General features: G+C 45.0%; 1 protein-coding gene across 1 annotated transcript in view; it reads left to right on the plus strand.

The window, feature by feature from the left end:
* LOC144764105 (uncharacterized) overlaps positions 1–25,351 on the plus strand; it is a 117,569-nt gene that overhangs the window by 21,978 nt on the left and 70,240 nt on the right. The window contains exon 2 of the mRNA XM_078650272.1: positions 25,149–25,247. The gene's annotated coding sequence lies outside the window, so the exon portion shown is untranslated. The remainder of the gene's footprint in view (positions 1–25,148; positions 25,248–25,351) is intronic.

The following is a 25,351-nucleotide window of genomic DNA, read 5'->3' on the forward strand; positions in this document are numbered from 1 at the left end:
CCTCTCTCATAGGATACTGACCAGGAGTCCCTTTCCATTTGTCGAAGTCATCATCAACCGACACTTGGGAAGGCACTGGGACCCTGAAGGCTAATAACTGCTCCAATGCACGTCGTACTTTATCACCTACGATCATTCCATTCGAAAATTGGCTCTGGAGTTCAGTAATATCATGCGGTATATTATCTAACTCATCGCTATCCCACTCGTCCTTTAGAAAATTGCACATTTCTTCAAACACGAATCTCTGAGTGGGCTCATTAAACTGAGAAAATGTTTCGAAAACTATACGCGAAGGGTATCTAGCAGGATATCTAATCCATCTGCGCGCCAGGGTCACTAACGTAACACTCTCTCTCTCGCTTGGGATTTGACTTCGTCTCTGGACAGTGTCAGAAACGTTGGATTGCAATATTGATCCGGAAAGTGGTGAATAGAGGGTAGCAACAGAATTAGGGATACGAGTGCGAGCGGAAGGAGAAGAAGGAAAGAGGACAGGAGCAACAACATTAGAGGTAAACGTAGGAACAGCAGAAGCAGCAACAACAGTCGGGGTGACAGAAACAAGAGGCTGAGCGGGTATAGGTACAGGAGTAGTAGGAACAGGAGCAGTTGGAGGGACAAACGTAGGACCAACAACGGGCTGACCAGCAGCCGCTGGACCAACAGGAGGAACTACAGGGGGAACGACAGGAGGAACTACAGGGGCTGTAGTATCTTGTGCATAAGGAGGTGGTGATTTCAATAAATACGCTAGCAAAGGATCCTCTTTTGCATCTTCGCTCTTATTATCAGTACTTGACGGAAAAACCGGATAACATTTATCCACCTTCATGTGATGCAGTCTGATAGAAGCTTCATTTTCTTTTTCTGCTTTATCTCGCCGATACTGTTCAGCTCCCTGCATCATCGTAATGATACCTTCTCTTTTGTCTTTCTTAAACTGTCTGATTTCTTTCTGCTTGGCCTCTTTGCGCCAAAGCCGAAGGGAATCAAACATAGCTGGCCTAGCTTTCTTTTTAAACAATTTTACTTCGAGATTATCTAAAATCCCAGTGTTAAAACTTCCATGAGGTGGCCAACTAAGGGCACCATCCTTTTTAGTATAACGGATCCAACAGTCATTATATACGATAGGACCCACACCATGTCGACTATAGAGCTCATAGATTGGAGTTCCAACTGGAGGTATCGGACACGAGTCCTCCAACCGGGAATCCTTGTTGCAACATTTGAAGAAACCAAAGAAACCACTACGGCTAGGCATCGTGCACACTAACCAAGTATCAAACTTCAAGGGTTACCGAAGTACTAAATCTTCGTGCAAGTCAAAACCCTCGGTTTTTGGCAATTGCAACTGTCAAATAACAACTAAGAACCAACAACTAAGCACCACAAACGCAATGGAACCATGCAAACAACTAAGCACCAACAACTAAGCACCAACAACTAAGGACTGGGAGCGACCCACAAATTCGATTCACAAATACTTAACTAAGAACTCGATGGCGTCACCAGGAAGGCCCGTCTATCGTCTCGCCGTACAAAGGACTACGCCAGGCACCGAAACAGGTCGACAGTCAGGGCATCAGTCCGTCGCAGCCGAAAGGAGGTGGGAATCTTCGTGGGAAAAGTCTTCGGACCACTTATTTTGACAACAGGATCGATGAAGCGGGGTGCACCTTTTCCTCGGAGATTTCACACGGAGTTCCTCGCAATCGTCAGGCTTTGGATCGGTACCGCTGATGTCGCCCCACGTTGGGCGCCAACTGAAGGACTGGACTAATTTAAGGTCCAGCGGTGCCAGGGAACAACACCTGAAACCTTCGTGAGATACCTGTTCGGCGCACAATGGACAGAGACACGGGGCACTTCCTTCGGCGTCAAAGATCAGCGTTTATTACTGCAGGGATGCAAAAGTCATGGGAAGTACAACAGAGTGTAGGTTCCGAGAGTCTGCTTCAAATTGCATATGTGAGTCGCTCCTTTTATACAAGATTTCATCACTGCACAACATGTGAACAAAAGGTTACACTTAGTTCCCACAGTAAACTTCAAAAAGGATCGCTTTCATGTTTTCAGAACCCCGGAACATAATTACAGTAGCATCGCCGGTTCCCAACTGTAAAAGCACATCTTCTCTCCGCTAAGCACATTCCATTCTAGTTGTAAATGAGTAAGAGAAAGAGACAAGAACAGCTGCAAGGAAGACAGACGATAATAGAGAAAAGAAGTGTGAGGGTAATATCGGATGCGGGTGCGTAGGATCAAAGGGCTTGATCTCAGCACGTGCAAGGCTGAAACAATAGACCGGCACGTTAAGATCACCCTCGAGCGGAGGCAGCTGCCTTTGCAGTGTCATCCCCCCCGGTCATAAAGGACGTACAAAAGGAATATGCATCCTCCGCAAGGCTTGGGAACTAAAGGGTCATGAGGCGGACGGTTGCCTGCTCGCTGACTACGTGAGGGCAAGATACAAAATGGATGCCGTATCTAAAATGGAACCCGAGGGTTCAGGTGAAGAAACCCGTAAATAGGACGAACCCTTCTAAGTAGCGTAGCGAAAACGCGTACACCCACTAATTTCGTCATTTGCGGTTCATAGATACCAAACTCGTCCATATTCGGTGATGCCCAAGACATCGTAACGATTCTCACGGAACCTCAAGCTCCATGAGGGTGTTGTAACATTGGTATCTATGGATGAACCTTATGATTTTTGATGGCATTTTCTGGAATAGATGCATTTATCTGAGCTGCATAGGGGTGTTGTAACATTGGTATCTGTGGATGAACCGTATGATTTATGACAGCCTTTTCTGGATTAGGATGTTGTGGAAAAGTAAATTTTGCCATGTTATATGTGCCTACGTGTTCCCCATCTTATGCTAATATGTGCATGATCGATATGCATGTATCCCCCTATGATCGATTAAAGACGCAATCATAGTTGTGTCCAACTCTAGTATGCCAGTTTCCAGTTCTCGTGAAAGCAACAAGTATTAGGCCTATGTTGCCACGTTTCACAGTGTGCACGTTAATTCATTGAATTGTCCCCGTTTCTAGGCCTCAAAAGGGCCCGGACACCAGATTCAGCTCCTGTCTCCTGAACCCTCTCCGAGGAGCGATACAGCCCCCACCTGCATCCCTGACCCTTCACTTACTTTCTGCCTCACAGTGCCCGGCCCGGCCTGGCTCTGCCTGCCAGTCTGCCAAGAGTATGTTATGCTTCTAGTTATCAGTCCAGCCCTCCTTCTCTGCATTCCTAAGCTACTGAATCGCATCAACAGTTTCAGCCATGGTCTAGCCTTTCTGTCTCCATGTAAGAGAAATACTGTATTAATATTCATAGAATATTCCTAGCACACGCAATACATGTAGAATTATGCACGCACCAGTCTTAGTGTCAAGTAGCCTTTGCCCTGATAACTTTTGGATTCTATCAATATGTACTCCAAACACCAGATATGATATAGGTACAAGTCGTTCTGACACTGCAGACTTTAGTCTCCTCTCCTAGCGCAGAAGTCATAGCCCCCAGTTCCTCCTGGTAACACGGCATTGCCCGTTTGCACGCACCACTAGGTTAAAGGTCCCAGCTGCTCAGGTAGCCCCCTCCATGTTTCCGCCCCATTCATGACACTTCTGTTACGTTTACATCACATGTCTATGTATACGCCCTGTACACGCCTTCTTGTTACATCATTTTGCCCTTATCTTTCGCGACTGCTACGAGAAACGCCTACTGCTACGCCTACTGTATTGAATGTAATGTATTTGTTTAAGTATATATACTGTGCACTGTTACTAAAAGTTAGCCCAATTCCTCGATTCCCATTTTCCTGGCAGCTGCCATCCGTTCTATGCAGGCTATCCCGTTCCTATCCCTTCCCTTATGCCTGATTAAAGCCTGTCAGACTCCGATACCTCGAATCCTGTCTCTTATTTATTGAGCTATCTGTTTTATTCATTGTATTCAAAAATAGTACCGGTAATTAATTATTTATTTACCACATAATGGCGCCCGAATAGGAACTTGCCCTTTCCCCACGCGCCGGTGAAGCCACGCAGGCCCCCTGATCCTCTGCAGCCGTGACGGAACCATACCGTGCACGTGCAGATATTTCTGCTTCAAATATCCCTCAGGCCCACGGAGGAGACGGAGGTTGCGGTCCAGCATCCAGACGAGGCGGTGAGGAACGCGGCGAGTCCCGACCAGAGCCCAAGCCGAGAGTCCAAGGTCCGAGGTATCCGGAGGCCCACCTGTAACTGAAGTCCGAAGTTCGTAGTCCGACGTCGTAGCAGTCCAGTCCAGTCCAGTCTGAGGCCTTCCGTTCTTGCTGCCCGGTGAGTACCGTTGCTGGGGTAGTATCTAGACAGGGTCAATTAATTTGTCTCTGGTCCAGTGGATTTGGGTACGCAGATCCAGCACGAAGTGTTCACCTAGGTGGACACGGGTCCTGACGTGTCTCTTTATGGGACCGGTAAGTTTCGTACGTAAATGTTATTTAATGTGTTTTCAATGTCGTGGTATGAGTGATTTGTTTTTTCCAGTCATTACTGTGTTTATCGTGTATTGTATTGTGTTCGGATTCAAGTCTAAGCATGCCTCTATTCTCTAAGTTACGTCAGTTAAAAACCCGAAAAGGGTTACTCGAGGAAGCAGTTCCTGTCCCGCCTAGGGACAGCCCAGGTCATTTTATGTATCACAAGCATGGCTTAAGTGCCATATTATATCTAGACTTATGGGTGGACTATACCAAGGAATTAGAACAGCAATATAGATGGCCCGTATCAGGAACATGGGATGCCGAGTGCATCATGCGAGTAGAAGAAGCGTTATGGAAAAAGAAAGCCAGACAGTCCCAGAAAGATGCCATCGAGTTATGGCGCAAAGAATCTCATAGAAGAACCGAAAAAGAGATCAGAAAAACAGAATTAAGTAGGGAATCCTCAGAAAGAGCCCAAGTAAGGGAATTAATCGAAGTAGGTGAACGAGTTAAAGCAGAACAGTCAGACAGACAGAGAAATGCCCTTATCAAGGGTATGTATCCTCTTCTTGCCGAGGGCTCGCCAAAGGCAACCCCGGAAGCACCATGTAATTTTCCGCCACCATTGGTCCCGATTAAGCTACGTCACAAACAGACCGCAGCTGATATTTTTCTCTCGTCCTATTTGGACGACACAGTCCCAGAATATGCAAATCCTGTTCCGCCTGCTCTCGTAAATAATGTAATTCCTGTTCCTCCAGCCACCGGGGCCGTGGGTACAGTCCACGTTACCGCACCCGTTACAGCATCTGTTACAGCACCCCCGGCCCAGCCCACAGTACATGTACCCGCTACATCAGTCACTCTGCCAGCACGTACAGTACCCACCGACGATTCCAGTTTAGGAGCCGCGGGGGGAAGTCCTCCTGGTACCCCGCCTCCACACAGACGTATGACGCTACATGAACTAGCGTTACAGCGTATGCCAAAAGTTCATACCTTCACAGATATCAAGCGAGCACTTACCGAATGTCGTTATGATCCAGTTCCAGGCGATGGTACCATGGTCATATATTCATTACGTTTAAGACGGGTGACCGACTATTTGGACACCCTGCCCGATATGAAGGAACATCTAGACAGAATATATCGTTTTATCCGTACAGGAGTGTATCCAGAAAGTATTCGCGAAGCCATGGTTCAGAGAAAAGTCGAGACTCAGCTCATGCTTTTAAAGTTTTAATTAACTGTTTAATAAGAGAACAAGATTATCCAGGAAAAGATCCAGAAGAAATGAAAGTCCTGACCAAGTGGAGTGACCATATAGCCGAGGGAAGACACAAGACACAGAACTGTATAGAGAGTATGTACAAGAAAATTCGTAGGGAAATAATAAAGTTACACGAGAAACGAGAAGCAGCACAAGTAACCGAGAAAGAAGACAACTCTGATAATGAAGAGGTAGACGACGAGAATCCCTCCAGAATAGCGTATGTAGGTAGAACTAGACTTTCCGACCGACATTTACGCCTAGATCACAAGAAAGTTTTCCCTCCTCCCGTACCAGAACAAGGTTCTCTTGAACAAGTATTCCAGGCTACCGATCACATTCTGAAATCACGAATAGGCTATAGTGAGCTTAGTACAATGCATGAACAAGAACTAGCCCGATCAGCAGTCCGATGGACTACTGATTCTACCACTTTTCCAGACGAAAAAGTGGCACAAATGTTTCTGAAATTGCCCCCAGCCGAGCAGCGACTGGTGGGAATGTATATGATTCAGCACCTCATTACACTGTATGAGGGACAGCATTCTGATCCAGGTCCGCTACATGATGTATTGAACGAGTTACTCCAGTATAGATGGAGAGGTCTAGGTACCGATTTAATTAGTATCATTCTAGAACAGCGCCACAAATATCGAACGTTTCTAAATCCACATTTTGTTCATGTCTCACCCCCAGAAAGTAAATCATTCTACATAGACAGACAGAATCCGTTACGAGAAGTACACCCAGTTAGGACAACGGGTGGTGATCTAGAACGAGTATTTGTTTACACCCCCATCACAAAGATGGAACTCTTAGAGATGAAAAAGCTAATTCCCTGTCACGATAAAGATCCAGCAGGGTTCCATCGAGAATTAAAAGACATGCTCCGTATGGGAGAATACACGTATCCTGATATCATTAAAATGTTAAAGGTCCTGTTGCCCGCGGGTGTATATGAAAAACTAAAGGAAAAGGAATGGGAGGTGGGAGAGAAAAAGATAGATTGGACAGCTTTAGAAGCTGAAGATAATACACGAGTACCAGGTACTGGTCTTGGGGAAAAAGCTAAAGATTTGCCCGAGTTATTGATACAAGTTTTGCCAAGATTACTAGCCACGAAAAAGGAAGATTGGGATGCCATTTCAGCTTGTAAACAAAAACAAGATGAAGATACTAGTGATTTTTATTCTAGATTTGAAAAATGTTTTATTATTAATAGTGGTCTGAAAACAAGTAGTGAATCGTACCCCCATCTTTTTGTTACCAAACTAGTCGAGAATTCAAGTCCACAAGTTAAAAATCGAGTATTGAAAGTCGAAAGTACCTGGCAAGCTAATACTCCGTCACAGATGTTACAAATGCTCCAGTATCACCAGAACAGAATCAGGGAAGAGCAGGAACACGAAAGGAGACGTATGAAAGACACGAAAATGAAAGTATTAGTTGCACAATCTGTTCCACAAGACAGTCAGAAGAGGGGTCCGAATCAGGCCAGTCATCTTGCAGCTCCCGTTAAAGGGACCTGCAATTACTGTAAACAGCCAGGTCATTTTTATAAACGAGTGTGCAGTTCTGAAACACAACATAGCTACTGGTAAAACTAAAGAAAGACCACGTCCGCCTAGACAAGAACAAGTTTCACAGACTTCCCAGCCACCACAGAATGCACAGCAGACAGTTACAGCACCGCAGCCTATCGCTGCAACACAGCATGTTACACAGCAGATGTACCAGTATGCCCAGACAGAATATCCAGATTATCAGCCGTATTCATGAAACAGCCTAGAGAGGGAGGTAGGCTTGCCCCTCATCGAGATACCTGTAGATCAAGAGGGTCCCTATGTACACAGTCAAGTATTAGGGAAAGACAGAAAGTTTCTGATTGATACAGGGGCAAGTAGGACTACTATCAGTCATGACGAGGTTCCAGGGGCTCCGCTTTCAGGCTCTAGAAATGTTTCCCTTGGATTTTCAGGAAAGCCGATTGTTAATGAAATATCGAAACCAGTTACTCTAGAAGTCGGTCCATTGTCCCGAACTACCGATTTGTTACTCACGAAATCTTGTCCAGAAAATTTGTTAGGCATTAAGACATTGAAAGAATTAGGAGCAGTAATTTGTTGTTCCCCAGAGGGGGTTCGCTTGTTCCTCAGAGACTTCAAAGGTCATTATGTATTACGTGATTTTGATCCAAGGTTATTGAATGTACCACAGCATTTATGGGCGCAAGGTCCAACTGATGTAGGTTGTATGCATATCACACCCCATCGTGTGACTCTAAAGCAAGGTGTAGTTTTGCCACGAATCAGACAGTACAAATTGCCACCTGAGGCTGTAGCAGCCTTATCCAAAATTATTGACGAGCTTATTGCTCAAGGAGTGGTTGTAGAAACTGACTCCAATGTATGTAATTCTCCTATCATTCCAGTCCTGAAACGTACTGATCCAAATGCACCTCCAGTATATCGATTAGTGATTGATCTTCGAGAACTCAATAAATGTATCATACCCCAGTATCCAGTAGTCCCAGACATTTCATCCCTATTGACAGCCATTGATTCTGAAGCTACGTTCTTCACAGTTATCGATCTCAAGAACGCATTTTTCAGTGTTCCCATTCATCCAGACAGCCAGTTCCTTTTCGGTTTCTGTTTAAATGGAAGAAGCTATAAATTCACACGAGCTCCTCAAGGTTTTACAGAAAGCCCTAGTATTTACAGTCAAGCACTTAAAAGACAACTAGACAATATTCACATGCCAACTGACACTGCCCTGCTCCAGTATGTCGATGATCTACTGATCACAGCCCGTTCTGAACGTGACTGCGAGCGAGCGTCACTTACAGTTCTGTATTTTCTGGCAGAGATGGGGCACAAGGTGTCCCCTTCCAAATTACAATTCTGTGTCCAGCAAGTGGTATACTTGGGACACTTACTGTCCAAGTGGGGTAGGCAGTTGACACCTGACCGTATCCAGTTAATAGCACGTCTTCCACAGCCCAAGACACAGAAGGAGGTACGAGCTTTTATTGGCCTCACTTCTTACTGCAGACAATGGATTCCTCAGTATGCATTTCTAGCCAAGCCACTGATACAGTTAACGACACAGGAGGCAGCCGTATCGACTGTCCTCCCTTGGACCCAGGAACATACACTTGTTTTTAATGAGTTAAAGAAAGCCTTATGCCAAGCACCAGTTCTAGCAATACCGAACTACAGTAAGCCTTTTACACTTTTTGTTACAGAACGTGATGGTACTGCATTATCTGTTCTCACACAAGACCAAGCAGGACAGTACAAGCCCTGTGCTTATTTCTCTAGCACATTAGATCCAGTGGCCCAGGCTCTGCCTGCGTGCCTTAAGTCAGTTGCAGCCACAGCTCTAGCTATCAGACAAAGTGATTCCATAGTGTTAGGACATTCCCTGACAGTACAAGTTCCACACTCCGTGGAAGTTCTTTTAAACCGAACCCAGACTCAGCACTTGACAATTGCACGTTTAACAGGTTATGAACTGACACTGTTTCAGCCACACATAGAAATCAGACGCTGCAATATTTTAAATCCTGCTACACTGTTACCGTCAGTCACTTCCAATCCTGCCACACATGACTGTGTGGAAGTTGTTAACACTATGACAAAGCCAAGACAAGATCTGACAGATATTGCATTACCTAATCCCGACCTGACACTTTATGTGGATGGTTCATGTATGAGAACAAGTATAGGAGAACTAGTAGCCGCGTATGCAGTGACTACTGAAACCGAAGTTATAGAAACACATCGTATTAACACTCTGTCTGCTCAAGCAGCAGAGCTAGTCGCTCTGACCCAAGCCTGCATACGTGCCAAGAACTTGAAAGTAAACATATACACAGATTCACGTTACGCATTCGGAGTCGTACACGACTTTGGAGTGCTCTGGCAAGAACGAGGTTTTATGACTTCTCATGGAACCAAGATCCAGCATGGTCTTCTCATTCAAGCTCTGTTAGATGCAATACATTTACCGACAGCTATTGCTATCATGAAGTGCAAGGCACATACGAAAGTCACTGACATTATTTCCCAAGGTAACGATCTAGCAGATCGAACAGCCAAGCTTACAGCCCAGACTCCAGACATTCCAGTTAACACGACACAAACACTCACTCCAGATCAGACTACTTGTATGACTGTTAAGGACCCTACACAAGATGTCATAGACATACAGTTACATGCTACTCCCGAAGAAATCAAGAAATGGTCCGAACAAGGAGGGGTCCAGACAGATCAAGGATGGTTGTCGAAGGGAAAAGCCACATGGTTTCTCCCCGACTCTATGGTTCAAGTCATTATTAATACCGCACATAGTCCAGCACATCTAGGAGAAAAAGCTATGTTAGACAGTATTCAGAACCTTTGGTTCAACAAGCATTTACGAGCTGCAGCCAAGCAGAAAGTCCGTACCTGTATGATATGTTGTCAGTTCAATCCAGGTAAAAGTGTCCCGGTGGAACAAGGTGGATTCCAACCTCCTGACCACCCTTTTGAAGTCCTCCAGATGGATTATATTCAGATGGAGCGATGTCGAGGTTTCAAGTATGTCCTCGTAGTTGTATGCGCTTTGTCCAGGTGGACAGAAGCATATCCAGTCCCAGATTACACAGCTGCGACCACTGCCAGGCAGTTGGTTCGTGAGTTCTTTCCCCGCTATGGACTCCCTAGGGTCGTATATTCAGATAACGGCCAGCCATTCTCATCCGAGCTCATGAAACATGTTTCCCTTCTGTTAGGGTACCAGTGGAAGTTCCATTGTGTACGCCATCCTGAAGCAGCCGGTCTTGTAGAGAGACATAATCAGACTTTGAAAATCCGAATTGCTAAAGTATGTAGAGAAAAAGGTGTAGACTGGCTAGTAGCTCTGCCAGTTGCTCTGTTCTACATGAGGATGGTTGCACATTCCAGATCAGGTCTGTCCCCGTATGAGGTCGTATTCGGCCGTCCTCCAAACATGTGGGGTACACCTAGACCCCGTAGTATTACAGACGTTTCCAGTAATATGCTGACAGATTACCTAGCTTCCTTGATGTCTGCCCTACACTCTTGTCGTTCACAGGTTGCCGCTGCATTTCCAGACAACACCGAGGTGAAACCGCATGAAGTCGTTCCGGGAGAATATGTTTTGGTCCGCAATTTTGATCGTTCAAGTCCGCTGGAGCCCCGGTGGAAAGAGCCTCGAATGGTGTTATTGACAACAAGGACCGCGGTCAAGCTTGAGGGCCGGAAGGGGTGGGTCCACATCAGTCATACCAAGAAGTTCCATGGATTACGACAAAAGACATTTATTAAGGACTGCCTTATTCCGAAAGACTGCCTAAAAACAGACTCTGAACTCAAGCCTCCCCTGTTAGAGGAAACTCCGCAGCAGGAGTATAAAGATAAGCTAAGGTCTAGTAAAATAAGTCAGCCAGTTTAATTGTCTAAGTCCCTCTCGGGTGAAACGGTTAGACAGGTTCCTGACATGTATGAGACAGACCCACACAGTGAGAGAGTTAGTCAAAACTCTAAAAGATGTATTATCGTTCTATTCTTCTGGCTATTTTTAGGTCTCGCCTGTCGATGCGCATGCGCATCGAGCTTGCGAGCCTATTGCGGCTTAAACAACGTTTAACTAAGAAGCAAGGAATCGTGTCGATTCCTTGCAGTGCCCGTGACTTTTAAGCTCAATGCGCATGTGCATTGAGCTTAAAAGCGCGTGCACATCAGTTCCCTCAGCCGCACTCCAGGCCCCTGCTGTTTTCACACCCCCTCCCCGCTCCGCCCCCTCCCCTGCCCGCCGTGTCGCATTTCTCCTCCCCCCTCCCCTTCTCTGCCTTCCCTCCGTCTTGTCTCTTCACTTCGCCGTGCCTCCCCTACTCTCCTCCCCCTCCTCCTCCTACTCTCCTCCCCCCTCCTCCACCTACTCTCCTCCCCACTCTCTCTCTCCCAGCACAACCTTGTTTGCGCTTCTTCCCCGTCATTTGGCCTCATGTGTAGTCAGACTTCTCTTCCCTTTTACAGAGAAGCACGTTGTTTAAATGTGAGGAAGAAATGGAAAGGGCAATTGCATTTCCCCATTCATATTTTGATCCTCCAAAATACAAACAAATGAACTATAGATGAGAGCCTGCAGCGTTTCCCTTTTCAAGCACGTTTTGAGGCTTCGGGGTTGTCGTGCGCTCACAGCACGCACCCCCTCCCCGCCCTCCATTGCACGGGCAGTGCGTGCTGTATAAACACAGTCAGCAACAGTGGTAACATCTCTTGTTTATTTTCTCTTCCTTGTTTGTTATATCTTCCTCCGCATTGCTGGCTCGCCCCTCCCCCTCCACAGCGGCCCTTATTGTCACCTCGGCTTACACTCACCCCTCCTTTCTCCCCTTTAGGCTGCTTTCGGATGCTTTGTTCGCAGCTTGTCATTTACTTTTGCATTGTGGGCGTATTATGATTATATTTCTTAGGGAAGGGTAGTGCTAGTCCAAGGTACATTGCGCGCTCCCACCTTTCTCTGGCCTCGTCTTAATTTGTCTCTGTAAATAATTAAAATTTAGCATCTGAGGTATTGCGGGTTACCTGTAAATGTGAAGCGATCTAATTTTAGTTTCTGATTTGACGTTTCTGAATTTAAAAGTTTGTTTTCATTTATCTGAACAAACCTTTTACTGGCACAGTTGTAACTGTTCTCACTGTGGATACAATCATGTTTGCAAGCGCTGCTTCTAGTTCGAACCTTTGTAGACAGGGCCTATACTGAGCGTGTTCTTGTGCTAGGGCTTAGTTTCAGCCGGGGTTTACCGGTGCGCACATTGGCGTTTAATTCCTGGCGCTTACTCTGGGCATGTTGTAATACATATTACTTAAGGAATATGCTGTTTCCGTTTTTTAACACCCAAAAGTTTAAGTTATCTGTGTTCTGCTTATTATGTTATTCATCCTAGGTGTCTGGGCCACGGCAACATTTGTGCTCTTGTGCTGCCCACACAGGAAGCACACCAGCCCCCTCACTGTAATAGGAGGCAGACCCAGCACCTCTCCCATACTTCTAACAAACAGCTCTACAGTAAACAGTCTGTGTACTGCTTCTTATCACTGCAATCTATCTCCGTTCACTGGCTCCTCACCCGCCCCCTTCACTCCTCTCTAAACATTCCTTCCCATGGCGTTTGGATCTCGGGAGAGAGCAGTGGCACACAGCTGCATTCCTCCCCTGTTGTTGAAGATTTTACCACTAATTAACACAGTGCAGTCGAGGTCGCTTTCACTTTTGTGTCCGCGCTTCTTTTACTGGTGAATTTCATGCCTATCTGTGCTCCTCACATTCACGCATAATAAAGTGTAATTCATAAAGCACATTCGGTACCCCTCACTGTGCAGGTCGCAATAACTGACTTACTTTAATAATTGGGTGGCAATAGAAATATCCAACACTCCAACATGTATCACAGTGAGCTGAGCACGTTGTTATAACTACTTCCCTTTTGACAAACTGCGATACACACTGTGACAAAGGCACACTTCCACGTCTCTCTGGCCTTCTTTTTTTTTGCCTCTGTAAATAATTAACATTGGCACCTGGTGGATTGCGGGTTACCTGTAAATGTGAAGGATGTAAATTCATTTTCTGTTTTCACGTTTCTGAATTTAAAAGTTGTTTTCATTTATCTAAACAAACCTTTAACGGGCACAGGTGGAACTGTTCAAACTAATAGATACAATAATGTTTGTAAGCGCTGCTTCTACTTAGAACCTTTGTAGGCAGCGCCCAGAATGAGCGCGTTCTTGGGCTGGGGGCTTAATTTCAGCAGGAGTCTACTGGTGTGACCGTTGGCACTTAATCATTAACACTTGCATTTTGTGTGTATTATGAAACATATTTCTTATTTAATCTTCTGGATACTGTTGGACTGCTGTAGTAGAGGTAAGATGTGTAGCTACCTCAGCAGTTCATAGTCTTCTAGCTGCCATTGGTAGGGCCCATAACTATACCTTTTTATATTGTAGTATGCTACATTTAGTTTGTCTTGATGAAGACACATGAAAAGGTGTTGCAAGGGGTCAAAACGCTTATGCTTCCACTGATACCGTTTGCAAATAATTCTATGCATTGCAGCCTTCACATTGGGTGAAGTCTGTGCCCTTGCAAATAATTTATTGTAGAAGCCAAAAAAGAGACGTTGTTTCTCTTTTTAATTAACTTTCTCCATGCACCTAATACTTGTTCACTTGCACTGTGCTGCGACTTGGAGCACATTTTGATGAACTATAGTTTTTGTGTAGTTGTGACAAATCTATATATAGCTTATTTTGAATTTTATACAAGTGTTTACTCTATATCAATTTTTTCTCAGCACTTCGTCGGAGACCATTTGCTTTCTTGCTCCCTCGTTTGTATACCGCTTCCCACTCACAACCACCAGTATTTTATTTTATTTTTATTAACGTGCTTTCCTCACTCACCCTCACTCACCCTCACCCTCACTCACCCTCACTCACCCTCTCCCTCACTCACCCTCACTCACCCTCAACCTCACTCACCCTCACCCACACTCACCCTCACCCTCACTCACCCTCAACGCCTCACCCTCACTCACCCTCAACCCCTCAACCCCTCACCCTCACTCACCCTCAACCCCTCACCCTCACCCACCCTCAACCCTTCACCCTCAACCCACCACTCACCCTCACTCTCACTCACCCTCACTCACCCTCAACCCCTCAGCCTCACCCTCACCCTCACTCACCCTCAACCCCTCACCCTCAACCCCTCACCCTCACTCACCCTCAACCCCTCACACTCACTCACCCTCACCCTCACTCACCCTCACCCTCACTCACCCTCAACCCCTCACCCTCACCCACCCTCACTCACCCTCACTCACCCTCACCCTCACTCACCCTCAACCCCTCACCCTCACCCACCCTCACTCACCCTCACTCACCCTCACTCACCCTCAACCCCTCACCCTCACTCACCCTCACCCTCACTCACCCTCACCCTCACTCACCCTCAACCCCTCACCCTCACCCACCCTCAACCCCTCACCCTCACTCAGCCTCAACCCCTCACCCTCACTCACCCTCAACCCCTCACCCTCACTCACCCTCAACACCTCACCCTCACTCACCCTCAACCCCTCACCCTCACTCACCCTCACCCTCACTCACCCTCAACCCCTCACCCTCAACCCCTCACCCTCAACCCCTCACCCTCACTCACCCTCACAACACATATTGTGTTACAATAGGTGTCACATTTGCGAAAGATAAAACTATCTAGAGATGTAGCATAACGACCAGAGCTGCCATATAAGTCACGTAAATACAAAACATGTTGCATTCCAAATGCTATAGGTGTCACATTCGCAAAAGTTATAACTATTGGCATTGTAAATGACAAAGCCATCAATTTAGCAATTTTAACAACGAAAAAATAAATAAATTATGTCATTTACAAGACCAATAACTACAACTTTTCTAATGCGAAACCTATTGCATTCCAACCCCACTCACCCACGCAACGCCACTCACACACGCAACGCCACTCACACACGCAATGCCACTCACACACGCAACGCCACTCACACACGCAACGCCACTCACACACGCAACGCCACTCTCACACGCCACTCATCCACGCAATGCCACTCATCCACGCAACGCCACTCATCCACGCAACGCCACTCATCCACGCAACGCCACTCATCCACGCAACGCCACTCATCCATTTGCAAAACGAAAAAAGTTAAACTCTTCTATTGCGAGACCTATTGCATTTTCAATGCTTGTTGAGTCTTATGGTTGCCTGCACAAGTTATGCTTTACATTTATGTTTTCCAATTTCACATGTACATATGTTTTCTAATGCTACAGTAGAGCACACATTTAGTGATCTGCCTCCTCACGAGCTATCCTATCGTCTTGCTATGCGTAATAACACATTCATCCGAATGTTACACTATTCACACCAGACCAGCAATGCCACTAATTGTTGGGTGTGTGGTCGACTCCCCCCTTTCCAGACACCGAAGGGAGTTCTGCCACTTTTTCCTTATCCGTTCTCATATAATGGTTCATGTGGAGCATGGTCCACGTTAACGTCATCCTCAACTGATATGTCCTTTCTTAATCGAACATGTTTCCCAGACAAGCAAGGTCTTTCCCATAGAATAGGGTTAGATCTAGAAAATGAAGTATATGATTTAGGTAATTATTCCTCGAATTTCATGGTCCTGAATGTTCAGTCCGATACTACTCAAGATTTGCCTGCTATTTCAGTACTACCAGTCAAAGGCGAATTATGTGTCAGAAAGAATGGTTCCGCACATGTAGGACATAGTGATTGTACTACTATTGTCGAGTATAGTGACAGTGGGAAATCTATTTTCAAAGCCTCACGTCATTCTTATTTTGTTTGTGGTCAGACCGCATATGTTCGTCTGCCCCTCGATTGGGATGGAACATGTTACATTGCCTTCCTACTGCCACCAGTTTTTCTAGCCCCATCTGATTATCACAGAAACACACATCTAGTACACGTTAGACATAGAAGGGAGACCGAGTCCCCAATTGTCGATCAAACTGAAACTACTCTAGAACAATATCAAGACTTCAATAAAGGTTTCTTTTTCTTTATAGGACCTGTCCAGAATAGTAAGTTAATACGTAGGTTAACTAGAACCCTTGAAGCAGTAGTGAATGAGACTACTTCCGCTCTAGGTAATTTAACCGAAGAGCAATCTGCTATGCGTTTTGTCGTGCTCCAAAATCGTCTCGTTCTTGACGTCATACTGGCCGATAGAGGAGGAGCATGTAGAGTCATCGGATCTAGTTGCTGCATTTTCATTCCTAATAACGCGCCGTCTGTTTATTCAGCTATAACCAGACTTCATAAAATTGCCCATCAGTTACACCAGAATCCAGGCTCCTGGACATGGTCCGGTTGGCTCTGGAGTATTATATCTGCCTGGGGATGGAAAGTATTGTCATTTCTAGGTATTGCAGTAGCGATCATATTCAGTTGCTGCCTCTGTATACAATGTGGCCCTGCGATTTGCGGCATGTGTGCTACCTCTTGTATTCCTAGTCCTAAATCCCGTTCCAAGACAATCCGAGACGAGCAAATGATGCTATATGAACAGATAGATGGTATCATGAATATTGATGTTTCCTGAGGGAAACGTAGGGCACAAGGAGGGAATGTGGAAAAGTAAATGTTGCCATGTTATATGTGCCTACGTGTTCCCCATCTTATGCTAATATGTGCATGATCGATATGCATGTATCCCCCTATGATCGATTAAAGACGCAATCATAGTTGTGTCCAACTCTAGTATGCCAGTTTCCAGTTCTCGTGAAAGCAACAAGTATTAGGCCTATGTTGCCACGTTTCACAGTGTGCACGTTAATTCATTGAATTGTCCCCGTTTCTAGGCCTCAAAAGGGCCCGGACACCAGATTCAGCTCCTGTCTCCTGAACCCTCTCCGAGGAGCGATACAGCCCCCACCTGCATCCCTGACCCTTCACTTACTTCCTGCCTCACAGTGCCCGGACCGGCCTGGCTCTGCCTGCCAGTCTGCCAAGAGTATGTTATGCTTCTAGTTATCAGTCCAGCCCTCCTTCTCTGCATTCCTAAGCTACTGAATCGCATCAACAGTTTCAGCCATGGTCTAGCCTTTCTGTCTCCATGTAAGAGAAATACTGTATTAATATTCATAGAATATTCCTAGCACACGCAATACATGTAGAATTATGCACGCACCAGTCTTAGTGTCAAGTAGCCTTTGCCCTGATAACTTTTGGATTCTATCAATATGTACTCCAAACACCAGATACCAGATATGATATAGGTACAAGTCGTTCTGACACTGCAGACTTTAGTCTCCTCTCCTAGCGCAGAAGTCATAGCCCCCAGTTCCTCCTGGTAACACGTCATTGCCCGTTTGCACGCACCACTAGGTTAAAGGTCCCAGCTGCTCAGGTAGCCCCCTCCATGTTTCCGCCCCATTCATGACACTTCTGTTACGTTTACATCACATGTCTATGTATACGCCCTGTACACGCCTTCTTGTTACATCATTTTGCCCTTATCTTTCGCGACTGCTACGAGAAACGCCTACTGCTACGCCTACTGTATTGAATGTAATGTATTTGTTTAAGTATATATACTGTGCACTGTTACTAAAAGTTAGCCCAATTCCTCGATTCCCATTTTCCTGGCAGCTGCCATCCGTTCTATGCAGGCTATCCCGTTCCTATCCCTTCCCTTATGCCTGATTAAAGCCTGTCAGACTCCGATACCTCGAATCCTGTCTCTTATGTATTGAGCTATCTGTTTTATTCATTGTATTCAAAAATAGTACCGGTAATTAATTATTTATTTACCACAATGTGTATATCTGAGCTGCAGGGGGGTGTTGTAACATTGGTATCTGTCAATGAACCTTATGATTCATGACAGCCTTTTCTGGATTAGATGGATATATCTGCGCTGCATAGGGGTGTTGCAACATTGGTATCTGTGGATGAACCTTGTGATTCATGACAACGTTTTCTGGATAAGATGCATATATCTGAGCTGCAAGGGGGTGTTGTAACATTGGTATCTATGGATGAATGTTATGGTTTATGACTTCCTTTTCTGGATTAGATGCATATATCCGAGCTGCATTGGGGGTGTTGTAACATGGGTATCTATGGATGAACCTTATGGTTTATGATGGCTTTTTCTGGATTAGATGCCTATATCCGAGCTGCATGGGGGTGTTGTAACATTGGTATCTATGGATGAACCTTATGATTTATGACAGCCTTTTCTGGATTAGATGCCTATATCTGAGCTGCATGGGGGTGTAGTAACATTGGTATCTATGAATGAACCTCATGATTCATGACTGCCTTTTCTGGATTAGATGCATATATCTGAGCTGCATGAGGGTGTGGTAACATTGGTGTCTGTGGATGAACGTTATGATTCATGACAGCCTTTTCTGGATTAGATGCAGATATCTGAGCTGCAAAGGGGTGTTGTAACATTGTTATTTATGGATGAACCTTATGATTTATGACAGCCTTTCTGGATTAGATGCATATATCTGGAGCTCCGGAGGGTGTTGTAACATTGGTATCTATGGATGGACATTATGATTTATGACTGCCTTTTCTGGATTAGGTGCATATATCTGAGCTGCATGGGGGTGTTGTAACATTGGTATCTATGGATGAACCTTATGATTCATGACCGCCTTTTCTGGATTAGATGCATATATCCGAGCTGCAAGGGGGTGTTGTAACATTGGTATCTATGGATGAACCTTATGGTTTAAGACGCAGTTTCTGGATTAGCTGCCTATATCTGAGCTGCAGGGGGGTGTTGAAACATTGGTGTCTGTGGATGAACCTTATGATTCATGACGGCCTTTCTGGATTAGGTGCATATATCTGGAGGTCCGGATGATGTTGTAACATTGGTATCTATGGATGGACCTTATGATTTATGACTGCCTTTTCGGGATTAGATGCATATATCCTAGCTGCAAGGGGGTGTTGCAACATTGGTATCTATGAATGAACCTTGTGATTTATGACGGCCTTTTCTGGATAAGATGCATATATCTGAGCTGCATGGGGGTGTTGTATTTATTTATTTATTTATTTATTTGAGTTTTATATAGCGCTGGCTAGACCTGGAGGTATCAGAGCGCTTTACATATGATTCTAAAAAGTTACAAAATGACATCAGTTACCAGTTACATCAGTTACTAGAAAAACATTTACAAGACTGTAAAGACGAGATAAAAGGAGATTAGAAGGGAGAGGGGGTAGGGTAAATGGGATGGAGTGAAATAGGATGGAGAGACAAGGGAGTGTCTGCCCAAAGTCCAGCTGGGTAGGTGACGGCCGAGGTGGAAGTCCACAGCCCATCTCCTCTATAGCTATCAGGTAGCTCCACCGGGCATCGGTCAAATGCTAGGTCTCAACTGAAAAACATTAAGAAGGGGACGAGAAAATGGAGCATATAGGGGGAAAGAGGGTAGGGTAAAGGGGTGGGAGGGAGAAGGCGAGATGAAGGAAAGTCTGCCCAAAGTCCTGCTTGGTAGGTGACGGCCAAGGGGGCCATCTCCTCTATAGCTATCAGGTAGCTCCACTGGGCATGGGCCAAAAAACTAAGTCTAGCGCTAACATAAGTAAACAATGTGTTACTAGTTACAAAAATAAGAAAGGCCAGGGAGAGCAGGGAGTCCAGGGGAGGGAGTCAGCAGCGGAGAAAGAGGCGAGACATAAATCCGAGGTCATACATTTTGGACTCCGTCAAATAAAGATGAGAATCAGGAAGGGACCAAAAGTCTAGAGTCCAGAGATGGGCTGGTGGAGCTGGGAGGAGGCGGGGGAGGGAAGGAAACATATCAGGGAGACGCAGAAAAACAATGTCAGATGTCTGGCTGGGTAGGTGATGGCTGGGGGGTTGAACCAGAGTCCGACTCCTCAATAGATGCATAGGACAGCTCCACCGGGCATCGGCCATGGTTGCTCGGGCTTGACAGTAAGTAAAAAACAGTTATAGTATCCGCCCAGTAGGCCTCATCATAGTTCCAATGGAAAACACTGGTCCTGGTGTTACTGGGAAGCTCGGTCCGTAATGTCCTCCATCTCCTCCCGGTCAAGAGTGGTGAGAGGAGAGGTGGAAGCAACTCCTTCACTTCTTCCCTCCGCATATGGAGGAGCCTACACTTTTTATTCGTGTTTCTTCACCTGCATTGTTCCCTCCTACTAGTCATTTCACCACTTCCTGGAGAAAATAGCTACTATTTCAAAGAGGGAGAAGCTTGTGCCCCTCCCCAATTCTAAGGACTAGGATCAGCACCTGCGAGGGCCAAGGTAGGTATCCATACTTTCCGTTGGGCAACGGCGACCTTAAAGCTCCCTCCCCCCTCCAGTAATCCTGAATGTAGGAACCCGAAGGGGCAGCCAATTTCAGTTCAGCATGCTGCTTTGGTGTATGGCGGCAGCCATAGTTAGGTCAGGCAAATCTCTTTTGGGCACCATTTTGGAGTCAGGCAAGCCACAATCGTTCCCCCCGCTGTTTATGTCAGCCCCCCAGGCCCCCACGTTTCATTTGTGCAGTCTCTGCCCCTCAGGCTGGCCTCTTAAATGTGAGGGGGTCGCTTGTGTTGGGAGAGCAAGCTTTCTGCTGTTGGCGGTGGTCTCGCGGCCCCAGGCAGGCACCCGCAGCCGCGCAGTCACTCCGCCTCCCGCCTTCCCCGCAAACCTGAGATCTCACCGCTGCTCTCCTCTGCTAAATCTCTTCAGGATGATGACCTCAGCAGCGACCAGGAGACATGGTGGGCGCTGCGAGAGACAGGAACGGAGATTCCGAGTGCTGCCACCGTTTTGTTGGACGCTCGCTCCGCTCCTCACGCTGTGAGATGAGATGCAGCCTTGAATCAGGAACCACTTGACCTCCACAACCGCAGATGGTTTTTCAAAGGGCTCAAAGCTACTCGTTGTGGGCACCGAGATCTCCAGACCAATGGCAAAATGAATCAGCAGGCGATGGTGGTGAAAGGCTAGGCTAGGAAGGGATTTAAAACTGAAAAGTTTATCCCAAGGCTGGAGCCTCCTAGGTGAGCTCCTCTCAGTCGGCGGCCATCTTGGTAATTTAGGATCTATGGATGAACCTTATGATTTATGACAGCCTTTTCTGGATTAGATGCATATATCTGAGCTGCATGGGGTGCTGCAACATTGGTATCTACGGATGGACCTTTTGGTTTATGAAGACCGTTTCTGAATTAGATACATATATCTGAGTTGCAAGGGGGTGTTGTAACATTGGTGGCTATGGATGAACCTTATGGTTTATCGCGGCCTTTTCTGGATTAGATGCATATATCTGAGCTGCATGAGGGTGTTGTAACATTGGTATCTATGGATGAACCTTATGGTTTATGGCGGCCTTTTTTGGATTAGATGCATATATCTGAGCTGCATGGGGGTGTTGGAACGTGGGTATCTATGAATGAATCTTATTGTTTATGACGGCCTTTTCTGGATTAGATGCATATATCTGAGCTGCATGGGGGTGGTGTAACATTTGTATCTATGAATGAACCTTATGGTTTATGATGGTCTTTTCTGTATTAGATGCATGTATCTGAGCTGCATGGGGGAGTTGTAACATTGGTATCTATGGATGAACCTTATGGTTTATGACTGCCTTTTCTGTATTAGATGCATATATCCGAGCTGCATGGGGGTGTTGTAACATTGGTATCTATGGATGGACCTTATGGTTTATGACGGCCTTTTCTGGATTAGATGCATATATCTGAGCTGCATGGGGGTGTTGTAACATTGGTATCTATGGATGAACCTTATGGTTTATGACAGCCTTTCCTGGATTAGATGCATATATCTGAGCTGCATGGGGGTGTTGCAAAATTGGTATCTAAGGATAAACCTTATGGTTTATGACAGCCTTTTCTGGATTAGATGCATATATCTGAGCTGCATGGGGGTGTTGCAACATTTGTATCTAAGTATGAACCTTATGGTTTATGACGGCCTTTTCTGGATTAGATGCATATATCTGAGCTGCATGGGGGTGTTTTAACATTGGTATCTATGGATGAACCTTACGGTTTATGACGGCCTTTTCTGGATTAGATGCATATATCTGAGCTGCACGGGGGTGTTGCAACATTGGTATCTAGGGATGAACCTTGTGATTTATGACGGCGTTTTCTGGATTAGATGCATATATCTGAGCTGCAAGGGGGTGTTGCAACATTGGTATCTATGGATAAAACTTATGACTGCCTTGATCTGTTTTGCCATGCTGTTAACAAATAATGTTCTTTTTTTATCTAATTCCAATTATACCTTTAATAAAAGTCTACAAGCATCCTTGTTGCTTACCTCTCTGACGGAATCATACCTTTTACTCAGTAAAATTAAAGTCTGGATTCATTACTCTCTACATCTTTTAATAATTCCTTCATTTAAGGTAAACAGTACCACAGAGGTAAAGGAATAACATTCCATATTAATCCTACACAGCATTTTTTTCAATTAACAAGTTTATTCTCATATGTTTAATGTAGGCACGTTTAAGCCCCCTTTTACACTTGTTTGTAATATCTGACCCACTCCTGCTAATGCTTATTATTACAGGAGGCTTCCTAAAAACCGCATTTCCATTACGCCTGTCTCTACTTGGAAGCGTCTTAAACCTGGGTCTACTCTTAACGCCTCGAAGCTTACCATCATTGGCAGATTCAAGGCCTCGTTCAAACAGCATAGTTCTACCTTACTGGAATCCTGTGTACATTGCAAAACTCATGCTTTACTCCCATAAATCAAAATGAGTGAATGGCTCCACCAGAGGTGCACCATAAACAATTATACTCAATTTCAGACTTCAAATCATTCTGCTTCTTCCAATTAAAATGACCAATAAATGGTGAGCCCCCTCCCGCCCCTCCAAACGCCTATATTGTAACACAACTAAAAACTTGCTTCCGCCAGTTTGGTAATTAAAAAAGTGTTCCCATTGTCTTGTCTCATATATCATAATTTTCATCATCTGCTAATCAGACCAAAAACAGATATTTTTTATAAATCGGCAGCACCCTGCGGCTGCGACGAAAAGTCTCCGCAGGATATGCTGCATTTTATATTTGTATGTAAGTTTTATGAATTCCTACGCTCAATTCTTCAAGGAAGTCTGAAAGAAAAAACATGAAAATGGTGACACTTGTTTTACACAATTTCTACCTTAATATTTTACCTGTCAAGGCCTCTCTTTATTCACATACACTCTTGTCCAAGTATTCTTATGCACTGCTGCCAGCCTTATGATTAATTGCAGGAAACATGTATTTCAATTAGTTTTGACCACAAAGTTCTCCGATCATCCCTGTTGAGTGCAGCATAGAAGTCCTCGAAGCAGAAAACACGCATGTCAACTCATTCACACTCCTCAATGCAATCATGTGCTGTGATGTACCTCACCATTCCTTAACATCAACTTGTTGAATGGGTAAGACCCAACCCCTCCAAGGAGGAATCAAGTGATGAAATGAATGACTGTGCCCAAGGGTTCGATGGATCGCCCTTGTTCCCAAGTAGTTTCCAAGAGGGCGGTGTCTCCCAGTTTTATTTATGAGCGCAAAAACAGGATGAAAGATGTTACCCAAAAATCCCCTTCTTGTAATGACACTGGGTTTGAGATTCAGTTGTGATCCGGTCCTGTTGCCTTCCTCATTTTTAAGCCATTAGTTACTTCTTCATATTTATAATTATATTTATAATTAGAAGTTTTATCTGCTCAGACCTACTGTGGTCATTTTATACAAAGGGCACCTCCTTAATCTTCCTTCATATATTCCCTCCAAATCTGCCCCATGGTGACACTCTGCTCTTTCCTCACCAGCCTCATGAGCCCCATTGCTCCCAACTCTCCAACACATTTTTACATTTCTCCTTTCAAGCGCACAGTCCGTCCTTAGCTGCACAACCATAAGAATGTCTTTCTTGTGCTCCTTGATAAGTACTGTGTAACATTTAATTCTATCCCTAATAACATATTTCTGATCATTAAGTCTAAACTTTTGCCCCGCCTCTTTTTACAGTCTGAGGTAATTTCTTCCACTTTGCGTCAAACCGCAAGCAGCCCCCCCTTGTTCTTCTACAGAGTCAATCACCAACATCTCAGAAAAAGACAATCCCATTTGGTCTGTACAGAAAGAAAAAGGTGTGTCCTTCATAATTTAGTAAATCACCATTTCCAACTAAACAATCGTATGCCGTCTCTGAACTTTTTTTATCCTTATGAAAATGTTTCTCCTCAATATTTAGTTCTCATTTATAGTAGCAAAAACTTGTAATCAATTTCTTATTTCCTAACCAGAATCCCAAAGAGAGAAGATTGTTCAGCACCCATTGTAGGCCGCAATTATCAATATAAAGGAACAGTTCCTTGAATCAACAGCAATGTAACATATCGGTGCATCCAGACGGTCACTAATAAATGTCTTGCGCACTGGTTGGTGTCCTTCAACGTGTTCATTTACTGCACGTTGCCCTAATCTACTGACCACAAGCTAGTAATCTTTCTAATTTCTAAAGGAAAACATCTGCCTCTTGGACGAAGGTGGTACTCTGCTGGCTGTACACTTACTCAGCTCTATAAATGTTTGGTGTTTCTCCCTCTCTGGCCTGGTGCTCTCTGCCATGTGCTGTTTGTGATGCTTGATAGTACTTTAATGTCCTAATTAAACAACCCTTTGTCCTGGGACTCAAAATCTGCCAGAACATTGTACTGTTTTTTGTCTCTTAAGCCATTGCTGCTCTTTTTTATTTTTCAGAATCAGAGTTCAGACTGGTCCTGGCAACATCTGAAAACAACACAGTGTTCTGGGAAGGACCTTCCTATTCAACGTGGCTGTTCTTCCAAGAAAGAGCGCGTGAGTCTGAATTCCAGAGAATTTTTCTGGTTTTCTCAGTTTCTAATGACTTTCCTTGTAAAGAGCTTATATGTTCAAATCTGGCGGATACCAGGTATTTTGTT

This window comes from Lissotriton helveticus, chromosome 6 (assembly GCF_964261635.1).
Source record: "Lissotriton helveticus chromosome 6, aLisHel1.1, whole genome shotgun sequence".
Taxonomy (NCBI): Eukaryota; Metazoa; Chordata; class Amphibia; order Caudata; family Salamandridae; genus Lissotriton; species Lissotriton helveticus.